This window comes from Trichoplusia ni, chromosome 15 (assembly GCF_003590095.1).
Source record: "Trichoplusia ni isolate ovarian cell line Hi5 chromosome 15, tn1, whole genome shotgun sequence".
NCBI lineage: Eukaryota > Metazoa > Arthropoda > Insecta > Lepidoptera > Noctuidae > Trichoplusia > Trichoplusia ni.
This window is the reverse complement of record NC_039492.1, coordinates 3,477,701-3,486,814: the sequence shown is the minus strand read 5'-3', so window position 1 is coordinate 3,486,814 and position 9,114 is coordinate 3,477,701. Positions and strand designations below refer to the sequence as shown.

The 9,114-nt window shown below is 34.3% G+C and overlaps 1 protein-coding gene across 1 annotated transcript in view; it reads left to right on the top strand.

The window, feature by feature from the left end:
• LOC113501389 overlaps positions 1-9,114 on the top strand; it is a gene marked incomplete at its 5' end in the record, with an annotated part of 72,582 nt that overhangs the window by 2,386 nt on the left and 61,082 nt on the right. The window lies entirely within an intron of this gene.

The following is a 9,114-nucleotide window of genomic DNA, read 5'->3' as shown; positions in this document are numbered from 1 at the left end:
GACGTCACAATCCCATTACGTTCAACAATACAATGTTTTACATAAATATTTTTAACATTGTTTTTTTTGAACATTTTAATCGTACACATTTTTACCTGAACAAACATTTATGAGAAATATGCATTCGTTATGTTTGTCTGTTTGGTTGTTATTCGCGGTTTGGTTTATTTACGTTTTAGAATTACGCGTGCAAATGTTTGTTGAATAGAATTAAAGTTAGAGCTTTACTGTGAAAGTATTTCGAATATTTCACGGTGAATACACTAAAAAGGTATTTATTGATTGAAGTAGTTATTGTGTATGTAACAAACCTGTTCTTTTTTGTTAATGCGGTTGAATCTTCGTGGACACCCACTCCCTCGGGGGAAGAAATGGGTAGTTTCAGACTCTTGCTGACTAAACCTGAACCGCCGTGCTACGTCATCCGCGTTTTTGTGTCGGTGTATGGCAATGCGTTGCAATCCTTCATATAATGTAGGTATGTAACAAACCTACCAAATCATCGTTTGTTTTTTTTTTTTTGGAATTGCTACATACGTTTTACTAATATTTAGGAACATTACAACACGGAAACAGGCTTTATCTGGCTTCCAAAGAAACCACAAAATAGCCAGTTAAAATCAACATTCTGATTAATGTTAATAATTTACTAAATTCAAATCCAATTAACTGAATTTCCTCTTCAAACATTGAAATGGGAACGTGAACAAAATTAGATTAACACAGATCAAATAGAAGCGGTAATTATGTACCGTTTAATCTTTCAGTGAGTTTATTCTTGCGTTATTTTGATAATTGATCGCGTGGGGTTAGTCTGAGAGTAAAGAGTGATTTAAACTTATATTGAGGGTTAAAGTGTAATTTAAGAGTAACATTACGTAGATAGTTAATTCCTTTGTTTACTGTTAATGATGGATTTATTGGTTAACGTAACGATATTTGGTATCTGGAAATTTCTTTACGCATAAGTGACTGTGTAAAGTCAGTTTTGTTTTCAACTCTTTTTGTTTTAAGACTCTACTGACTTACTGTTAAAGAAGTATTATGAAGACCAAATTTTATTCTGTAAAAGTCAAAGTGACATTGGCTTCCGTTTAACCCAAAGCGATTTGATGACTTCCCATGCAAAAAATATCCTGGCAGGAACTTTATGCTCATTCTATATTCAGTAAATGAAAAACAGTTAGCTTCAGTTTTTTTCAGAAACAAATTATCTTCGTTTTAAATAATAATAGTGACTTCATTATTAGTAGTATTTATCCCATTGACAAACTTCCATGACGTGTTTCTGTCGCCGTTAATTTTAACTTTGACGCGTCACTAAATATGGCGTTGCGTCTATTAAGGTTCACTCACAGACATAACTAATAGTTACAAATATAACGCGGTTAAGTTTATTATTATAACTGTCGTGACATACGGGGTTGTATTGTGTGATGTCCTATTGTTTGTAAAAAATGTTAGAGGTTTTTAGAATACGATTTGAAAGGCAAAGGTGCTAAGAGAAAAAGAGTAATTTATTATAAAAGACTAGCTGTTGCCCGCGACTTCGTCCCCGTGGGTAGAAGATATAATTTATGATTTATACCTGCCCTGTTTTTTTTCACATTTTCCATTGTATCTTCGCTCTTTTTAGTCGCAGTGTGATGGTTTATAGCCTAAAGCCTTCCACGATGAATGGTCTATTCAACACAAAAATAATTTTTCAATTTTGACCAGTAGTTCCGAAGATTAGCGCGTTCAAACAAACAAATAAACAAACTCTTCAGCTTTATATATTAGTATATAGATTAACGCGTCGCGGGAGAATTCAAATGCACAAAGTCAGAAGTATTCCTGGATCTCACAAAAGTCTGTCCTGCGCAGGATCCTAACCCATCAGTTTAATTTCTACATGAATTAGCAAAAACCTTTTCTATCACGTCTCTTTTTCCTTTTTCGTTTTATAGCAGAACTAGGTACGGCACCAGTAAGCTACGAATGTACGGCGTTGGCGACCGAAAAGTCTTGTGGTCACTCTACCGACCACGCACAACCATAGTAATTAAAACATTGCTTTTCCACTTAAACCAAAAGACATAAAAACAACAGTCTTAATTGAACGGAAGCAATAACATTGTGTACACACAGAATTAATAAAGCAATGTGGAATAGTCGTTTTCGAAGCCATACTTTTAGATTTATATTGTGGCTTCTAGTTTTACCCTGTACCTTATTTTTATAGAATGACGCCCTATACTAATATGATTGCCGCAATATTTTGCAATTTTTTAACACATTATTCTAATTAGACGTATCTTTAAAATCTTTGTCAGTTTGACAGTTGTGATGAAAGATAAAAGGGCGATCTTTCTTTCAAAACGGATTTTTTTTTCAGTATAGTCACAATAGCTTACTGTCACAGGCACACGGCTTTTCAGTCACAAATGCTCAGTGTTACCAATGAAAGGACCAGCAACAGTGATCGCAGCTTAATTATCATTAATAGTCAAAGAGTAAATTGTATTTAGCTATTAGCTTAAAACAATTTCAGATAATCAATTAATTTGCCGGCCCGTCCGAAATAATGCGAAGTAGTTTTCAATTGATTTCGAACGGTAGCTTCACAAAGCGCTTCGAATTCTTTCGATACAAACATTCTTTTGTATGATAGAACCAATTTAGATCTTCAACTGGTCTATTCGGGGTATCTGTTTTAGATATTGGTTTCAGAGTTTTTTTGGTTTTATAACGCTGATATGTTTTCACTACTTCGGTATTAAAGGAAGTCCAAGACGAGAATTGAATTTGACGAACTTAAAACCTCAATATTTGATACAGGAAAAAACAAACATTTTTGAAAAATATTAATGTAGGTATTTTAAAGGTAATGCTTATGAAAATACGACGTTAGTAATTTTTTATCCAATCTTGGAAGATAAAATCCACATTTTTTATGTTATAGATTCCAAACAAAATATCGGGTATCAATTTACTGTCTATTAAAATCAACTGCACACTTCTTCAAACCAAAAACTCTATGTATCCGTTTACCTGGGTCCCGCCATTATCCGGCTCGCACGACCGTTGCGTCCGTCGAAAGGTCGCAGGATACCCGGAATTGGGTCGAAGTCGAGCACAACCAGAATGGTATCCGTGTCAATGGGCTAATTGTCCCACCTTTGTAGCTGCCTGTTATTAATTAATTAAGAGGCTTTTGTTTTGTTTTTGGTGCTGTTGCGGTTTTCGTAGCCTTTTTGTATCGTAGTCGCCTTTTGTTTTTATGTGGTACGAAATAAATGTAGTTTGTGGACAGTTTAATATAATAGTCCCAAGATACCACTTTCGATTAACTTACGTTCGTTTTTAGGCAAGAGAATGGCTTTAAATAATGGTTGGTCAGACAAAGCTTGGCGAGAAGATCAGAAATAGTTGTATAGTCTTGTTCTGATCGTGTTGATTATTAATTGAATCTTACTAGCCCAGAATCTAGACAAATCGATAGCAAAATTTACGTCAAAACTATATTTTGTAAAAATTTGGATTAGGTACTTGTCATTATTGAAAACTAATAAAAACAATTGTACAACGAAATGAATGATTTATTTTATCGCCGCAGTTTCCATAAAATTTTATAAGTCTATTTTCATTGATGAAAAATGTAATGTACCAAAACATTGGAACAAAAGCTCTTTAGATATTACTACGAATCTGAAGCGGTATTACATTCCATCATTGATGTGAGCTAGGGTTGTCACTTAATTTATTATTGCAATATTATAAATTAAGTTGCAGTATTATAAATGTTTCAGTACTGTAGTGCCTAGAAGGTACCTATTTATTTTCCATTACTTATTCAATATTATTGTTTTTTTCACAAAAACAGCCTAGACTGTTACCCTGTATAAGTCCTAAGCAGGTATTAAAACTCAGTTTTATATTATGTCATATCTGTCCGCTAGCCCACCCGCTTCGAATTGGATCGGAGTATAAAAATAATCCTATGTGTTAGTTCTGCTTATCAACTAACTCTGTACCAAGTTTCATCTCAATCAATTCAGTAGTTTTCGCGTAGCGGAGTGACAAACATCCATCCATACAAACTATCGCGTTTATAATAACAAATAGGATGCACATTGAGACAGCCCTGACTATAAACTAAGATTACAGTAATTACAGTCATAAGAACGCGTGTTGTCTTATTCCAATTGGTTGTAATTGTTCGGATCGCCCAGATTGTTACTCCCATAATACCAGCTCTCTGACTTGCTGAGATGAAGTTACAACATCTAAAGTGGTTCAAGTAACTTCAATCACTTAATCATATTTTATTGCGTTTTTTTGGATTATTACCGTTTGAACTTATTTCCTTGTATCTAAAAGCGTTTGATCTATTTGTAGCTTTGTGGTATGTTTCATTTTGCTTGTTGGTTGGTTGATTGACATTTAATTGAACTTTATTATCTAATATCATGGGAATTAGTATTGAATTGCAAACGTTTCGAGCATGCCTGAAAGATTTTTTATTTAGCATCGCCTATTCCATTGTAGGACTGTAATAAAATTTTGCTAGTTAAATTTGATTCACTTCCCCGTTTTTGATTGAACTAAAGTTTTGGCAGCATTTGTATATTGCGCGTATTGTGAATACTCAATATTATGACATACATATATATCTTGTCTGAAGTTTTAGCTGGAAAGTAGGAGTTCCGCTACAAACACACACTACACAGTCAATTTTCGGGAACTTTGATTCCAGAGCATACGGTGAAAAGATTTCTTTAAAAAGAATTCCATCACACATCCAAAACCAAATTACCAAATAAAACACAGCTTTTGATGACGTACAGACACACAAAGCAATTTTTCTAAAGCCACTCCAACCACGGAACCAGTCGCTTGACTCTTAACCCCCAAACTCTTCCACTTCCTTATTAAGCCCATCCATCGTCACAGGCATTACGTCATAACCTACTATAATGTGCACTCGTAAAATATTCATGTTTTACGATCTTTTTGCGACGAACTTTTATATTTTTGGTGACTTTTATGATTGCCGAGCCCTCTGAGCCACCATGAATACACCTGTGGGATAAATACGACTAAAACTAAAATAAGCCAAATTCAAACTTATCGTTTTAGAATAGAGTTGATTTTGGTGTGTGTCGCAGTCAGTGTGGTTGATTGTAATAGAGTGGTTTTGGCCAGTGTGTTCGTTAAAGATGAATGAAATAATGCGTGACTGAAAAAAGTATTATTACATCTTGTTTTTCTTGTGGTGGCGTTATTACTTTTGTACGGACGCCTTCTTTTGTAAACACAATATTATTATATTTTTAGAAAATCTCTTTGAACGCTCGTGTCATGCCAAGAACTAGGAAAACTTCTGAATATCTTAAAAGCTGTTTTTGTTCAACCAACCACATCTGTCGTGAAAAAGAAAAAAAAAAACCAAAAAAAACTTAAAATCTTTTAACTCGTAATAATCTAATTAGTCAAGCATAATATAGTTATCAAAGAGGTCCTCGGAATTATGTTAACAGAACAATTACTATTAATCACTTCTGACATTTTTAATTAAACTATGAAGCTCTTGTTCCCATCATCAAAGTCATGGATTTGACATCCCTATTACGCAATTCACAGGAAACAACGTACAATTTCAAATTAAACCTTATCACTACGCTTATAGGATTACATTTCCAATGAAGTTTCAGCGTCAGGTTCACGGACAAAAGCGGGTCGAATTTTAAACAAATCGTCTACGTCACAACATTTTGACGTCTGACATCTAACTAAACCATCGCACTGTTTTAAATACACTGCTGCGTTTCTATGAAATAACAACTAAGGAACTAATAAACAGTCTTCAATGGATTATAAACATTTGTATGGTGTCGTAGTACATTAATAGTATTTTCCTTCGTTTGATTTATGTTTGTGTGTAATATGAAAGGAGTTACTTATGTGTGTTTAGCGGTGTTTTAAGGGCCCACTGGGCATTGGATCGTAATTAGTAGATGTTATTCCTCTAATGCACACCCATTTTATGGACAGGTTTGGCTTTTAATGTTCTTCTTAATGAACGGCTTGAGATAGTCGTGTTTGATGAATGAGGTTTTATTGCGTAAGCTTTTTATGGTACCTGGAAGTGGTTAAATTATTATATTTATTTTTGAATTAGTGATAAGTTGCTATTTATAAGTATACAATTGTAGATTTGATTGATGAATGTAGTTGTTATACTGTGGTAAAATTTTACGAGGGAACAAGGGAACAGGGAAAAATTAAATCTGCCATTGAGAAGGTTAAAATTAAAAATAGAGATTTTATGACAGATTTCATTTTATTTGAAGTTCATATTTCGCTCTATGACTGCATAGCGACAAGTTGAACCTATAAGACATGCTAAAATATTCTTGAACAAAACATAAAAGTATCATGTTACTCATTCTCCCCGTTGAGAAACAAGATCTAATTCAGTCTCATGCCGTGAGACTATCAAAAACTCTTTCATACAACCTTCTTATCAGAGCCGTTCTAAACAGCCTTATTAATATCATTAACAAAATAATCTCACGAAAATAAAAACAAAACATCGATAATACGCAGTAAATCGATACTTAACTGTATCGATTTCAGATTGGTCGTCAGCTCGTCACGACTTAGTCCCGTTACGAGTTTAATAGTTACGGGGTAATCTAATCGATATGCTTGTCGATAAAAGTTAATCGATTAATTACATTGAAGACCGCCTACTTAGTAAAATTAGAAGCTAGTAAGTGTTTGCTTCTTGCACCCTAAGTTATATTTTATGGTTGAGGAGCTAAGTTACTTAATTAGGTCGAAATACATTAAGGAAATCAAAATAGTACTATTCTTCTGCTTATATTGTACTGGCTGTTGCCCGCGACTTCGTCCGCGTGGTTAGAAGATATAAGTTAGGAATTTTTGAACGAAAGCCTTCGAAGATTAATATTTTTCCTCGTTTTTGCCACATTATCCATTGTATCTTCGCTCTTATTAGTTGCAGCGTGATGTTATATAGCCTAAAACCTTCCTCGATTAATGGTCTATTGAACACAATTTTTTTTTCAATTCAATTTGAACCAGTAGTTCCTGAGATTAGCGCGTTCAAACAAACAAACAATCAAACAAACAAACTTCAGCTTTATATATTAGTATAGATAAGAATAATATAATAATATTCTACGTCACATTTTTGAGGAGTGATTCTCGACGCAACTGACTCTTAAATTTTTTTGTAAAAGGGACTTGAATGTTTGTAGAAAATACCGCGAAATAAAACTTAAAAACCTCGATGCGAAGTCGTAGTTAAAAAAATGACCGGAATGTATGGAAACATGACCATAAAAATCGAATGTGTAACTTTCATTCACGTTCCTATTGTAAAATATTAAAGAACATTTATGTATTTTTCTAAATCGCTATCGATCTAATGTCATCCTAAGCAACAAACGTAGACCCAAAGCCATAAAATTCTTGACTAACCCTTTATGATGCCATGTCCATTTATGCGCCAAATATAGGCACAATTACAGCATACAACTTCAAATCACAACTCGTTCAGTCACTCCGTATACGGTTGTGAACGCGTCTTTAAATCAAGTTGACGTAAACTGACATTTCACATTGAGTATTGAGTTTCGAAATGTCGATACATCGAACGGGATCAAAGCGTTGGACGAAAATTTATTGGGAATTGCTGTACTTTTCTGGATGATGAATTATTTTAATCTTTCCTTATATATTGCTAATACTAGCTTTTCGCCCGCGGCTTCGCCCTCGTCGAGGTCGGTTATATATTATCGTTTCCAAGAGAACTCTTCAAAAGTCCGGGATAAAAACTATCCTATATTCTTTCTCAAGGTCAACTCTATCTCTGTACCAAATTTCATCAAAATCAGTTCAGTGGTTTTGACTGACAGACAGACAGAGTTACTTTCACATGTATAATATTAGTTAGAATTATAATTATATCGTACTAATATTATAAACGCAAAAGTTTGTATGTATGGATGTTTGATCCTCTTTCTTGTAAACCACTGAACGGATTTAGACGAAACTTTTTGCTCAGACAGTTTATGTCTACCCGGATTAATGTGAGGATAGTGTTCGTCCCAATGTTATGTTACCGTGGGATCATATTTGATTTGTGGCGTTCCGGCCTACCAGTAAGTATAAATATACATCTTAAATAGTCTACATTATTTATTGCATAAAATCTGTATTCATCATGATAGGAATTTTGTCTGGAAGAAGTCGAAACCTCCTCCAACAGAAACCCTGTTTAAGTATGTAGATTTTGTATTCATTTGTAATTAAAAAAAATCCTTTTGTTATTAATATTGTGGTAGACCGAATTGGAAAAATAGCAGTAATAGAATGGAAAGGCAAGGATTGAACTCGTTCCCCCATCTCACTCTCAGCCTGCCACAAGGTACTACCTTTTTTATAATCTACTCAAAATAACCATATCATTATGTATAAAGACATATATGTAGGCATATAGGTTTAATCCATTCACACATTGAGTATCTTCGTATTATGAGTATCGTCGCGCCGGACCGGTCAACTCAATTACTGGGATAAGCTATTCTCGATAATACGCTGTACAAACACATAGACATACCGATATGTATGTATAAGGGCTCAAGCAGACGGTTCTTATGAAATACCGTAAAATATTAAAAATAGAGCCTTGTTCAATAATTATGTTGAACAAGGCTCTATTTTAAAACTTTTTCAAGTTTCAGAAATGACGCGATCCTGTACGGACTTCAAACAGTCAAGCAAGCGTTTATAGGTTCTTCAGCAGTTTACTAGTTTTAAGTGAAAGTCGCTGGGTCTCGTTGGATGCAGGTGGCAATTGGGGAGAGGCTTTTGGCCAGCAGTGGACAGCTATAGGCTGCGATGGTGATGATGATGAAGTGTTGATAATATTTGAGTTTATTCGTTGTAGCATCTCTGCATTATTGCAGACAAGTGAAGAAGATTGGGAAACCTGTGGGACATTTCGGACTAGTGATAATAATTATTTTCGTATCTGGTACCCAGTGCTTCTGGTTTCTTCAAAAAGCTTGCTCTCCAACGTTTTTTTTTTGTATATGGAGA